At 43.6% G+C, this 13,415-nt stretch overlaps 1 protein-coding gene and 2 long non-coding RNA genes across 11 annotated transcripts in view; 1 reads left to right on the top strand and 2 right to left on the bottom strand.

Annotated features, from left to right (window-relative positions):
• Positions 1 to 13,415, bottom strand: part of MCF2L2 (MCF.2 cell line derived transforming sequence-like 2) — a 3,251,461-nt gene that overhangs the window by 816,047 nt on the left and 2,421,999 nt on the right. The window lies entirely within an intron of this gene.
• On the bottom strand, positions 7,752 to 8,478 carry LOC138493251 (uncharacterized). Its single transcript, XR_011276329.1, has 2 exons — positions 8,296 to 8,478; positions 7,752 to 8,213 (listed from the first exon to the last, which is right to left on the bottom strand). It is a non-coding gene; the product is annotated as an uncharacterized lncRNA (long non-coding RNA).
• Positions 8,528 to 9,290, top strand: LOC138493250 (uncharacterized). The gene is made up of 2 exons (XR_011276328.1): positions 8,528 to 8,746; positions 8,829 to 9,290. It is a non-coding gene; the product is annotated as an uncharacterized lncRNA (long non-coding RNA).

Here is a 13,415-nt window from a genome sequence, read left to right as displayed (position 1 = left end):
CCCGAGAAACACGCAGGAATCCCCATGAAAGTACTCCACCTGCCAGACGATCCATATATGCCACTCTCACAATCAGGAGGGTTTTGTCAGACTTCCTGATGAGAGAGAAGCTGTAAACTCAGGACCCCCTCGATGGACAGACAAGAATGCAGTAACAATTCCCTGGCTCCTACCTAACATTATGTCGGTCTCATATTGTGCAACTAAATCTTGTTCCAACCCTCTAGTTTGAGGGTTCTGTTGGTTCATTTCTAATAAGGCCTGGTTAGTTTGGTTCAGTTTTGTTGCATTTATAAGAAGCAGCAAGTAAGCACCCGCCTCGATTCCCACGGGGATCAATGAGCAGTTAGGTAGATAGGCATTTTGGGCTTGGAACACCCCAATTAGATTTATCTAATGAGTTCCCCAATAGGGGCCCAAAGACATCTCTTTTGGATGTTTTAATTTAGGTTTATTTTTTGGTGCCGTGTTCACAGGTTCTTTACACCCCCTTTACAAATGCTGAACCTTATATGCATATCAATAAACATTTAAAGCCTAAGTTCCCCCATGAAGAGGAGCATTTTAAGTAAGAGTCACAAGCTGGGGGCGGATATAGCCCTTCTGCAGGAGATCCATCTATCTCTTGCAGAGGGACTAATGCCGACTTAGATTACGATGGTTCCCCCACCAATTCTTTGCTTGCTCTAAAGACCATGAAAGGAATGTGGTTGAGGTATTTGTGGACACGCGATTGGTATTTACAAAATTGGGGGAGATAAGGGTGAACAGGGCAGATTCTTGAGCGTGATTATCCAATGGGGGTGTGATTGGTCAGTGATGCAAGGCGGACAACTGCTTGTTTTTCTCAGAATCGAGCATTTTAATTGAGCACCATTTAAGTGCAAATGACTCCTTGCTAAACCTACTCTATCAGGAAGTTCCCTACATAGTCTAAGAACTAAGGGGATCACTCATAGCATAACCATAACTGGCCCACACTAGACAATCAATGCATTCAAAGTAAATCATAAACAACATTAATAAACAAATACCAAAATAATTGTGTGATCTTCACCCCAGGATTGTTCAGAGTCAATTTCCCCAAATGTTCAAAAGGAAAAGTAAGGTCTTGAGCCAGTTCTTGTAAGTTCTAAATGAAACAAAAGTTCACCAAACAAAATTCCACTGGTAATAGTTTTTCAGCATTCTGTTGAAAAATTCCCCTTCCAATTCCAGCCAAGGAAACATCACCAATGGTAATCCTGGATGTTCTCTTCCCAAGATTGTTTCGTCACAGTTCAAAGAATAAATGTACAACTACTACTTCCACAACCTTCCAAGTATTTATGACCTCTGCAGTGTCTTTGGTATAATTGGCAGGATGTTTCTTCTTAGGGTGTTGCTTTTCTCTTTAAAACAACCCTTAGCAGACTCCTTGACTCCACAGTATGCTACTACTTCAACTACCTTTAATGTGACATCCACTGACAGTATTATATACAACCACAGTTCTGATATTTCTGCTTCAACTTTGTACTTTATGATTATTAGGCAATTTACAGACAAGACTCTTTAACCTCAACCGGTAGGCAAGGAACTTGTCTTTCATATGCTATAAGAAAAGGGCAGCCTCTTTCCCTCTTCTGTCTGTCTTACTGCCACAAGTATAATCTTCCTTTGATTCCATGCTGCTTTTCTCTCAGCTTCAACAGTCTCAGCATTACAGATTGTTGACTTCATCTTCTTTCAGGCAACCAGCTCCCTTTCCCAGCTTCATTCACACCTATCTGGGTCCAGAAGCTACCCTGAAGCTGTATTTTCACACTTCAGCTTTGGCTAACGTTGTCACATTTGTATCAGAGGAGACTGGACCTTTAACAACTTTAACAGCCTTAGAATTCTGGTGGATAGATTTTAACAGGGCTGGTTTCACTATATAAAGGGTTCACCTCTTAACCTGGGTAATGCTTGTTCTTCTCGTCAGTTCAATAACTTTGACATTCAATTAATATTTGTTCTTGATGTTGCAAGGTTCAATCTTCAAAAGAAAACAAGATTTAGGTACACGTGACCGCTCTTTAGTGAAGATCTTCAACTTTAAAGAATCGTAAGAAATTGTATTCCCACTTATTAACATGGAGCTATGCTCTGACTCTGGTCGGGGACTACAGTTCTTCACAAGCAACTTCTCTTTGATGTAATAAGACTTGTACCAATTTGTGAAAGTCAGCTTTAGGGTTTCCGACTGATTTGAAAGCGTTCCCCTTCCTAACTGGAGACATGCTACCACTCCAGTAACGTTAAACAGTTTATAAATGGGAAATGGAAAAGCTTTTCTTATACACGAGCACTCCAACTTGTATTATAAGTGCGCGTGATACATTTCCATTGTCAGCAGGACTCTTCACAACAGTTAACAGTTTCACCGGCTCCAGGAACACTGCGGTTCCGGGCTTCTTTCACTTCCAGACTTTTTCTCCTTCTGCTATCACTTTAGGCACGCTTGCCCCACATCTGTCTGCAGCATGGGTGTCTCTGGTCCGGCATTGTCGACGGGGGGTCTCCTTCACTCCTCTGTCCCTGGGCTTTCTTCTTTACATGAGCCTTGGGTTGTTGCACGATTATGACTCTGCAATCACAGCCACTAGGCACACCTGGGAAGACCTTCAACTTCAGCACGTCTCTCTCAGTGCAGCCACGGCAAGGCAGGGTTTTTGAACAGAGGACACTCTCCAAACTTGCAGGTGAAATCTGCTTTCCTCGTGTACCGCCGTCCCTTAAGTGATCACACTTCCTCATGAACTGCCAGACTGAAGCTCTTCCTATTCTGCTACTACTGCTAGCCTTCCAGTTCCAGCCCCAGCTCCATCTATCTTCCCCCTCCTGCTGCAGCATTTTATGCCGCTTAGGTGGGGCAACTGATTTCAGGTGCAAGTCATTACAGTTGATTGCTTGACCCTGGCAAAGGCTGTTAAGACTACTTGGCTGTCCTCCACTTCTAATCACCTCTTCAGTCCTCTTCTTCGTCTCAGTCCCTACAGGATGCTGGGACATGTAGTTCACTTTCTTAAAGTGAGACTTTTCTACTTCATTAAGTTGTCAAAAAGCCATCAAAAGGGAGGGATTATGGGGAAAGTCAAAAAGGGGTTCCTCCCAGTCTTCCTGGTCTGAGCCCCTGTGTGATCCTCCTGCAGTACACCACCCCAGGGTTGAGATCAGAAAAGCACCTGCCTTTTTCTGGCCACACAAGGAGGGACCCAGACCAGGTTTCTGGAGAGAATCTCATCAGATTCTTCACATACCCGTACCCCTGTGCCGCTGGTTTTCGCAGCCTCTAAGGGAAATCAGGAAAGGAAATCAACGTTCCCTTGTTCTTTATCTTTCCGATGTTCCACTAGAAAGCAATAGGGCTGCAAATCCAGAAACCAGCACATAAATGTGTTAGAGTCTTTTCTCAAACTTAACCATTTCAATGGGGAATGATCAGTGACCAACTTAAATTTTCTTCCCTTTCGATAGTATTTTAAATGGTTTATGGCCCATTTGATGGCAAGGGCGTTTAACTCTGGAGTGGCATAGTTCTTCTCCAAATAAATAGTTTTTGACTATATAAAGGGCTGGTTGTTCTATCCCATCATGTAATTGAGATAACAGTAAACCAATATGGGAAGCGTCTGTTTGCAAAATAAATGGTTGATTAAAGTCAGCAACCTTCAAAACAGGTCCGCTACATAATATCTGCTTTAGTTTATCAAAGATTTTTGATCTTCGGGCAACCACTGTAGTCTTTGAGGGGCTATATTTTTAAGTTTATCCGTGAGCGGTCATAAGATGGAAGGAAAATGTGGAATAAACCTTCGAGAGTAGCCCACAAGGCTCAAGAAAGCATGCAACGTTTTGCTTTTGCAGGGAACGTTCTCATAACCGCATCCACTTTATCTTGTTAGGGGTTGTACTAATCTATTCCCAACAAAGAAACCCAGAAACTTAATTGCTGATCTAACCAAGTGACATTTATTTGGGTTTGCTGATATTCCTGCATTCCTCAAGGCTCTGGTGACATGGTATAAATGGAACATATGTTCAGGCCAGGTTTTGCTGTATATAATGATGTCATCATATTAGGCCCCACAGAAGGATGATAAAGGTCTTAAGGTATGATCCATTAGCCTCTGAAAAGTAGCAGGTCTCCCATGTAAGCCAAAAGGCAATACTTTAAACTGGAATAATCCGAAAGGTGTAGAAAATGTAGCCTTGGCTGTGTCAGCTGGGTTAACAGGTACCTGCTAATACCCTTTTTTGAGATCAAGAGTAGAAAGGATGTTGGCATCACCTAGTTTATCAATTAGATCGTCGATTCTGGGCATTCGTTAGCTATCAAACTGAGATAGTGAATTTATTTTTCAAAACACCTATGCAGAACTTCCAAGAGTTATCTGGTTTGGCCACTGTGAGAAACCTGAGGGTATTCTCCCAAGCAGACCCCTGGAATCCCTTATTCAGGTGGCCAGGAAAGAACTGGTCCTCTCAGATCCCCACCCTAGGGATAGACGAACGAGGGAGGATCGCCTGGGTAGGGGAACCCAGGGTTATGCTCAGGGGAATGCCCCAGGTGAGATGCAGTATTATACTGGGGAAGAAGGAGAGGACAAGATGCCTAAAACCTTTGTCGGTTGCACTACATCTGCCTCCCTTCCTCACATTAAATCTTTGTTGCCCAGATCCAACCACTCGTCTGTATGTAACAAATCCGCTAGGGTCCCAAACCCTGTTATACCCAGAAACTATCTCTCCCAGACTCCCTGTTTTCCTGTGTCTTACCCGAATACTCACGGTCATTCTTTTCCACGTCCCTCTGGTCATTATTTACCGAATTCCCAATCAACATTGACAAAACACTACCGTTTCCAGATCCCCCCTGTTCATTTCACAATAATAATCTGGTCATTCCCGTTTGTTTCCCAAACCCTACCAATCTCACCCTTCTGAGTTTCCCAACCCCCCCTAGTACGAGGGCTATAATTCCATGTAACACCTTTTCCCCTTCCGACCCTGTAGGATACTTGGAAACTCTACCTCCCTACTCTTCCAACACAAACATTTTCCCATACAGTGAAAAACAACAGACTAATATGAAAATATTTTACCTGACATGTCTCATCCCAAGGGTCAGGCACAGTCAGGCAATTGACCAGAGTCACACACACCTGACAGCCCTTTCCTTTTCCCACAGAGATAAAAGGTGGAGCACGAGAGCACAATAAGAACAAGGCAGACCGCACAACGAGAGAGCTATCCAAGCACAGCAGTTCAAGAGGAGCATAAAGGCGACGGGAACCGAAAGGGTGAAAAGGAGAGAAGTGACCTTGCCTTTCCGATCAGGACCCGTGAAACCTCTGTGGAAGGAATCGTAAGACCGTGAACAGCAGCCAGCGTGTGTTGCTGCAGATGTCAACGGTAAACAGGGCACTCCTCTGTTGATAACCAAGCCAGAGAGGGACGCCTGCTTCCGTGGTACCGTCCTTAATTCCAGTAACAAGAAAAGCCAAGCGGTTCATCACAGCTGGTGAGTCGTGGGGAGAGCCGATAAGAAACCGGACTGTGTTGAACAAAAGTGGCAAACCTGCTAATTGAGGAAAATACAAAGAATTGTTAATACGAGCGGAGAAAACCAGCTACAGAGGGATCTGGCACTACGTGGGTGCTCACTCGAGAAGCTCAGGGTGATTACCCTTTTGTTGAAACTACTGTTACCAGAAGACCTTGGGAAAGGCGTGAGAAAGTGGTCAAAGTGGTCATACAAGGGTCTAGCAAAATCTTATGTACAGTCGAAAGTCTTTGACCAGCAGATGACTTTAAAGCTAAGGTAAGTGAATCCCGCATTATAAGAAAAGTAGAAGGAACTGGGTGATTGGCAAAAGTTGGCAAGAGTGAACCCAATGGAGGGATGCCGATGGAAAGGGGCGAAGCCTAAAGTCCCAATGAACAGTGTGTTGAGAAAGGTGAACCCTACAGAGGGATGTACACAGTGAACTGTTTAATTAGACATTAAGATTTGTAAATGCTCGAAGTGAAGTTGATTTGAGGAAAGCCATAGTGAACCCGACGGAGGGAAGCAAACGTTCAACAAGGGTCTGAGCCTGGAAGAGCAGGATCCAGGGGTAAAAAGCCATTACCCACCGGGAAAAGCCGTAGTGAACCAGATTAAGGGAGGCAAAAGTTCAAGGGGGGGTCTACGCCCGGAAGAGCGGGATCCCAGGGTGAAAAGACATCACCAAAGTACAAGCAGGATGGAACATTTGTTTATTGTTGGGGAACACATCAGGTCCTCGGAGGCAAGAGACTTTTTGTAGAAAAGAGACTTCACCACCGAAGGCCCTGATAGCCCAGAAGGAGAACTGTTGCCTCGTGCTGGGGATGCTTGAGCGTGTGCTGTGCTCAGAAGTCCCGCCTTGTCCCGTGCTGAAAACGTGGGGAAGGGAGACCCCCGGCTACCACATCCTGACTTATCATGTGTGAACACTTCTTTCTTTTTTGTGAATCCTATCCCACACTCTTTTTGTATTTAGTTGTATGGATTGGCAATAGTTTGTTTTTAGTATAGGCCCTTTTATTTGACAAGACGCCACTAGGACTGTCTTATTATTATTTAATGGTCACAGCTTGCTCCCATTTTAGATTTAGGTTTAGATTAGGTGCTTTTCTAACCCGCATATACAGTTTAATAAACACCCTTGAACTGTGATCACTTGTGTGTCTGTCTTTACTGTTGCCACCATGAGTTCCTTACACCACTAAGACAATCGGGAAGGACCATGGACTTTGTGAGGGTTCAATTACATCAGTCTTTAACATAGCTTCTACTTCTTCTTGAATGGTTTGTTTTCTACATTCTGGAATTCTATAACGTTTTTGATGTATAACCTGTCCGGGAGGAGTTTGTATATAATGGTATACTCCTTTTACTCTTCCTGGTTCTGGTCTAAACACATCAGGAAATTGTGTGGGTAAATCCAATAAATCTTGTTTTTGATTTTTAGGTAACTCAGGATATTAACTGATTGTCCTGATTTTCTTCTGATGATAAGCTACTGAGCATGATGGAAGTAGCTTTACATATAGGTTATTTCCATTCTTTGGGAAGATTGATATGATATAGATGTATTTTGATTTTCCTTTCATGTTTTGAGATTTTATATATGTAAGGTCCTAAGATCCATGCTACCGGGACAACATCTTATTGTCTGATGAAGGAAGATCTCATCACTCCTTTCTGATCATATCATTCCTATTATTGTTCCTGTGCTTTTACCATATTTAAGTGAACTGTTTTCCTTACTGCTGGCTGCCATCTGTTCTTTCAATTTTTGAGCAGTTTGGGATAAAGGAAAGGTGTCTCTTTCCCTCTCTTTCCAGGTCTCTTAACGTATCTAGTATGTCTCAGGGTTCCCTTCTATACAACAACTCAAAGGGGGAAACTCCAGTAGATGACTGAAATTTTCCGGATGGCAAACAAGGCCCAAGGTATCATAACATCCAGGTTTCTCCCATCTACTTCGACCAACTTTTTCAGAATATGTTTTAGAGTATGGCTGAATCTTTCAACTAATCCATCTGTCTGGGGATGATAAATTGAGGTTGTGAGCGTTTTAATCTGAAGAATGTCTTTTACTTTAATGCAAACACTGAAAGGAGCAGGGTAACTCTAGCCTCTGGACCAGAGTATTATAATAACATCAAGAAACAGAAAAGATATGTCCAGAGCAAAATATGTTTAGAAAAAATGTATCCAAATTTATTAAAGGTGATACAAAAATTGAAAACTAGTGAATAAATCACTCAAAATTATTATACACTGATCATTTTAACATAACAGAACAGCAGCAACAATATGCCGAAAATCGGCTAAAACTTCATCACTCATACTCAACATACATAGTACATACATACACACACAACTCATCATACCGTGGCATACATCCAAAGTACTAAAAACACAGAAAACATGCTAAGAACCAATGGGGAAGAGGAATTCATAACTAGTCCCCATAATAACACTCATTATTGCGGTGTTTACAAACAATAGAAATAATTCACAAACAATCTATTGTCAGGGTGGATAGGAAGAACAAATGCAAAGATCACATCCCTGTAGAATTTTTCTCTCGACCGGTTTCGACGTGTAGTGGTGGTTAACTGAACGTCTTCCTCAGGAGGTGGGTGTTACCATTCTGATGAAAACCTAGCTGCTGCAAAAATCTATGCAGTGTAGTGTGGCCAGTCACGCGAGACAATTCAGGACTAAAACATAACCTGGAGGGCGCCCCATGCAGTTTAAGATGATCCAGCGCTGCATGTATTTGAAAAGTGAAGAGGCAGCGCAACTTAGCCTGAGCCTTCAACGCCGTCTGTAAATGACTGCAAAACGGTTGCTGTATAATGGAATTGTCCAGCAACGAGGGAGAACAGATGGTAATCTCTTTGTTTAAAACTAGTTGTAAATTGTAAACGCTACGCATGCGCTCACAGCCAGCCACTCCTTGCAGGTCCCTACACGCATGCGTAGCGTTTCGAATTTACAACTAGTTTTAAACAAAGAGATTACCATCTGTTCTCCCTCGTTGCTGGACAATTCCATTATACAGCAACCGTTTTGCAGTCATTTACAGACGGCGTTGAAGGCTCAGGCTAAGTTGCGCTGCCTCTTCACTTTTCAAATACATGCAGCGCTGGATCATCTTAAACTGCATGGGGCGCCCTCCAGGTTATGTTTTAGTCCTGAATTGTCTCGCGTGACTGGCCACACTACACTGCATAGATTTTTGCAGCAGCTAGGTTTTCATCAGAATGGTAACACCCACCTCCTGAGGAAGACGTTCAGTTAACCACCACTACACGTCGAAACCGGTCGAGAGAAAAATTCTACAGGGATGTGATCTTTGCATTTGTTCTTCCTATCCACCCTGACAATAGATTGTTTGTGAATTATTTCTATTGTTTGTAAACACCGCAATAATGAGTGTTATTATGGGGACTAGTTATGAATTCCTCTTCCCCATTGGTTCTTAGCATGTTTTCTGTGTTTTTAGTACTTTGGATGTATGCCACGGTATGATGAGTTGTGTGTGTATGTATGTACTATGTATGTTGAGTATGAGTGATGAAGTTTTAGCCGATTTTCGGCATATTGTTGCTGCTGTTCTGTTATGTTAAAATGATCAGTGTATAATAATTTTGAGTGATTTATTCACTAGTTTTCAATTTTTGTATCACCTTTAATAAATTTGGATACATTTTTTCTAAACATATTTTGCTCTGGACATATCTTTTCTGTTTCTTGATGTCTTTTACTTTAGGCATAAGTTTACTCATAATAGTGGAACCTTGGTCAGTTAGAATCTCTTGGGAAACCTGTTAGAGAAAAAAACAGTAATAAAAGCTTTAAGATTTGTTGAGATGTAATATTTCTTAGAGAACGCTTCAGGATATTTGGTATCATAGTCTAGGATCGCCAGAATAGTTGTATTACGTTATTTTGAGGTTTTCAAAGGTCCAACTATATCCATTTCGATTCATGCGAAAGGAACGTCAATAATAGCTAAAGGCTGTAAGTGGGCAGGAGGAGGTATTTTTATGCGGGTCTTTTGACAAAAGTTCACAGGTTTTTATAAACTTTTTAATTTCAGCGTAGATACTGGGCCCATAATACCTATTGACAATTTGTGCTTGGGTTTTGTGGATCCTTAAATGTCCCCCGGTCAGAAGATCAAGATCCATCTCCATTACAATATCTTCATGACTTTTTGGTACTACTATCTGCGTTCGTGGATTACCAAATGGATGCACATCGCACTGATACAATAACTCATTTTGCTGAAAAAAATAGGCCACCTTTTCCTCTGTCTTCTGTTTCGTTGGTGGTTTGTTTAAAGGCCTCTGATAGTAAAGGGCCATTATACGGAGCGAAAGCTAAGTCAGGGATCATTTCATACTCTTTATCTATAGTCGGGGGAGATTTTTGTGTCTGATCTGCTTCCCCAAACCCTTGAGTTCCTCTTCCTGTTGTCCCAGAATTTGTAATTTCTTTAAGCTTTGGGATCAGAGCACATTCCAGAATGCCTTCTGCTATTCTTTCCTCAGCCTTTACTTGGCATGCTTTTTACCATTATTTTGCATTAGAACTTCTATGTCACCGCTATAATCTGGGTCAGTTATCCATACCAATATTTCAAATGGATTGTGTCCCCCCACATATTCCTCATTTTATGATATTCGTATCTCGCCAGCTTCGCTGCTTCAGAATTTGTTTTTCTCGGCAGAGGGTGCGGTGCACAAGGTCGTGGCGTCAATGTCCCTCGACGGGCTCCGTACCATGTCGACGTCACCATCAGTATAAATAGCTTGTGCCGCGCCCGTTGGCTTCAGTTCTGTTTTTCCGATTGCTTCGCTCTCGAGAATGGCATGCTTCGAAAGTTTCTTCAGAAAATGTCGTCTTCTTCCACCCCTTCTACTCCTAAAACGGGGTTAAAAAAATGTATCGGTTGCGGATCGAAGATGTCGATTACAGATCCTCACTGCGTTTGTCTTTGGTGCCTAGGTTCAGACCATCGAACCGGCGACTGTGGCTCTTGTAAGTCGATGACGGAGGATGCCCTTCGTGAGAGGAAAGGTAAACTGGCGGTGGGGCGGGAAGCTTCCAGGGCCCCCTCGAAGGCCTCGTCAAAAAAACATACGAAATCGAGCGATTCGAAAGAATCGGATCGCCGTAAACATTCCAAGAGGTCTCGATCACGCAGTAGATCGAGACGCTCTTCATCTTCCTCTTCAAAAAAGGTTAAGAGGAGACATAGATCTCCGTCCACTTCCTCTGATATGCCTACCAAATTGGTCCGATGCCCAAATAAGTCGGATTCCCCAAGAAAATGGGATGAATTTAGAAGGAAGATGATGATGGTCTTTGAGAATGCTGCCTCAACCCCCTCAAAGAAGCCTCAAAAGAGCCAGACCCCGGTCGCTCCATTGGACAACACAGGGAAGTCAGGAACTACTGTGGAAAAATCCAGTAGTAAAGTAGAACCTCGAAAGTCTCGAGTCGACATCAAATCATCGAAGATGCATCGAGAATTGAGTGTTTCCCCGACACTGACTAAAAACATAAGTTGTTGAAGCCCTCGACGACTTAGTCAACGCCATCGGCACTGACGGCTTCGACATCGAAGACAAAAACGTTTTCGACACCTTTGTCGAAGACGTCATCAGTCTCTTCGAAGACTCCTTTGATACCATCTAATTTGACTCCTTCGACCCAAACATTCAAATATAGAAGACAAAATAGAACTTCTTAATATTATTAGAGAACAAACGTTCCTGTAAAAAGAATTGTTCTTGTCAGTCTATCAAAAGTTCTTCAAAGATTTCCAAAGTTCAAAATAGTGTTAAGTGCCTGGAAAAAGCAAAAAACAAAGTTTCCCATCTTCTTTACGTGGAGGGATATTTCCTTGATCCCCTTCTAGCAACTTGGTCGATCTCTCCACACTTCGGTCAACTTCAGGGTGCTCTTGTGCTCCAGTGACATCTTCCCTTTGCTCTGCTTATTTTGACCATGTGGCTTATCTGGGTTCCCCTGACCCAATATATCAGTTTGCTAGGGTCCCTCTCATAATTTTCTACTTCTAGTTTTCTGGGTTTCTTTGGGTCCCTGTGTCCCTTTTATTAGCTTGTGCTGCTCCAGCTTCTCTGGCTCCCTCAACCCTTTAACTCCTCATGTTCTTTCAAGTATCTCAGGTCGCTGTGTGACCATTGAATGGGCCTAGGATGGACCTTCCCTCCTCCTCACTTGTTCACTTGGCTCTCTTGCTCCCTCCGACCTGGGCAACTCGAATACCTGTTTTGTTGCAATGTTTTCTCCAGGCAGGGTTGTCTTGCAAGCAGCAGCGGCATTTTCTGCAGCTTGCCGCTTTTCACAGGTGGATGTTGGCGGATTTCGGGTTCCTTAAGTCTCTCTTATCTCTTGCTCTTCGCTGGCTCTTGTGCTGTTATCAGAGGATTGAAGCCTCCCTTCGTCCCTGGACTTGGCGTTGGTTAGTGGGCTCCGGGCCCACCACTTCCTGTACGTGGTCCCGCCTCCAGTTTTGGTTTGCTCCGCTCAGCCTCCGCTACTCCGGCCTTGCACGTTTCCTCATGTGGCATTTCAGACAGGCATCCACCTCCTTCCGCGATGCAACAGGCTCAGCTGCTCTCTGCGGTCCTCCCCCTGCTGATGCTCTCACGTCAGTGAGTTGCTTCGTCGTTGGTAATCTGCTCCATTCAAGGGTTGGTGTCCCTTTATTCTCGCTCCTGTAATGAGAAGGAGCGTGATGTTCATTAAAAGTTGTCAAGCAGGAGGAAAGTTCAACATTACCTTTAGCCAAACACATAGATGTCTTATCTTCTCTTCTTATTCCCATATAGGCCGAGAGTTCATCGGGTATAGGGAGTTCCGCATGGGAATCGAGCCCTTGTTCCCAAAAGGGGAGCCATCCCCAGTGAGGTGCCGCTCAGCCAAACCCGTAGTGAGGGTTTTGCAGAACATGTTCACCTTCCTAGCCTTGAAGGGGGTGGCTCCCGTTAGACACCTGAGGGCGTACTCAGATCTACTCCCTGTGTGTCCTCTTATCAGTTGGTGAGAGAAAGGCCATCGCTTTAGGATCCCGACTCGGGGTGAATAGAGAAACGAGGGAGGATCAACTAGGTAGATGGTCCTTGGGGATTGGGGATGAGATGTCCTTGGGTGAGATGCGGTATCCCTCATTTCCATTTCAGGAGGAGCCCTCAATCCCAAATGCAGATATGGAGTATTGCTACCCCTGTCCCACTGACCAAGAAAACACTAGGAGATTTTATTGGTATAGAAACACCAGGAAGAGGATGAAGAAGAGAAGCTTTAAGGGTGGAACATGGTATAGCCCTTTCCCTTATGAGAACCAACCAAACCCTCCCCTGGTCTTTTTGGGCTGTTATGAAACATCTCACCTCATTTTTACTCATTCAACCTACTACAGTACTGGGAAAACATCTGCCTTCGTGTTCCCTCATTCAACCTATTACAGTACTTGGACTAGGAGAAGGCAACTATGAGTAGTGAACACTAGTAAGTCATTTCACCACTCTAGTACTGAGACGAGGAAGAGGCCTGAAGAGTATTGTAAAGGTCAGGCATGTCCCAAGCTGTCCTCTAATTGGAGTCAGGCAATTTCAATTGGGAACGCACACCTGCAACCTGTCAAGTAGTTGCAGGTGTATAAAAAAGGAGGAGACCAGCAGCAAATATACCAGCATGGTATCCTATTTGTGAGGAGGCACCCGTGGTGGGTCCTGCAAGAGAGCCAGGATGCCGGCAGACAACCCCAAGGTACTATGGTGCCCATGAGCATGTGGGCTATAAGAAATACACT

Source organism: Ambystoma mexicanum, chromosome 10 (assembly GCF_040938575.1).
Source record: "Ambystoma mexicanum isolate Mex_15411 chromosome 10, UKY_AmexF1_1, whole genome shotgun sequence".
Taxonomy (NCBI): domain Eukaryota; kingdom Metazoa; phylum Chordata; class Amphibia; order Caudata; family Ambystomatidae; genus Ambystoma; species Ambystoma mexicanum.
The sequence above is the reverse complement of the archived record's forward strand: the minus strand, read 5'-3'. Positions and strand labels throughout refer to the sequence as shown.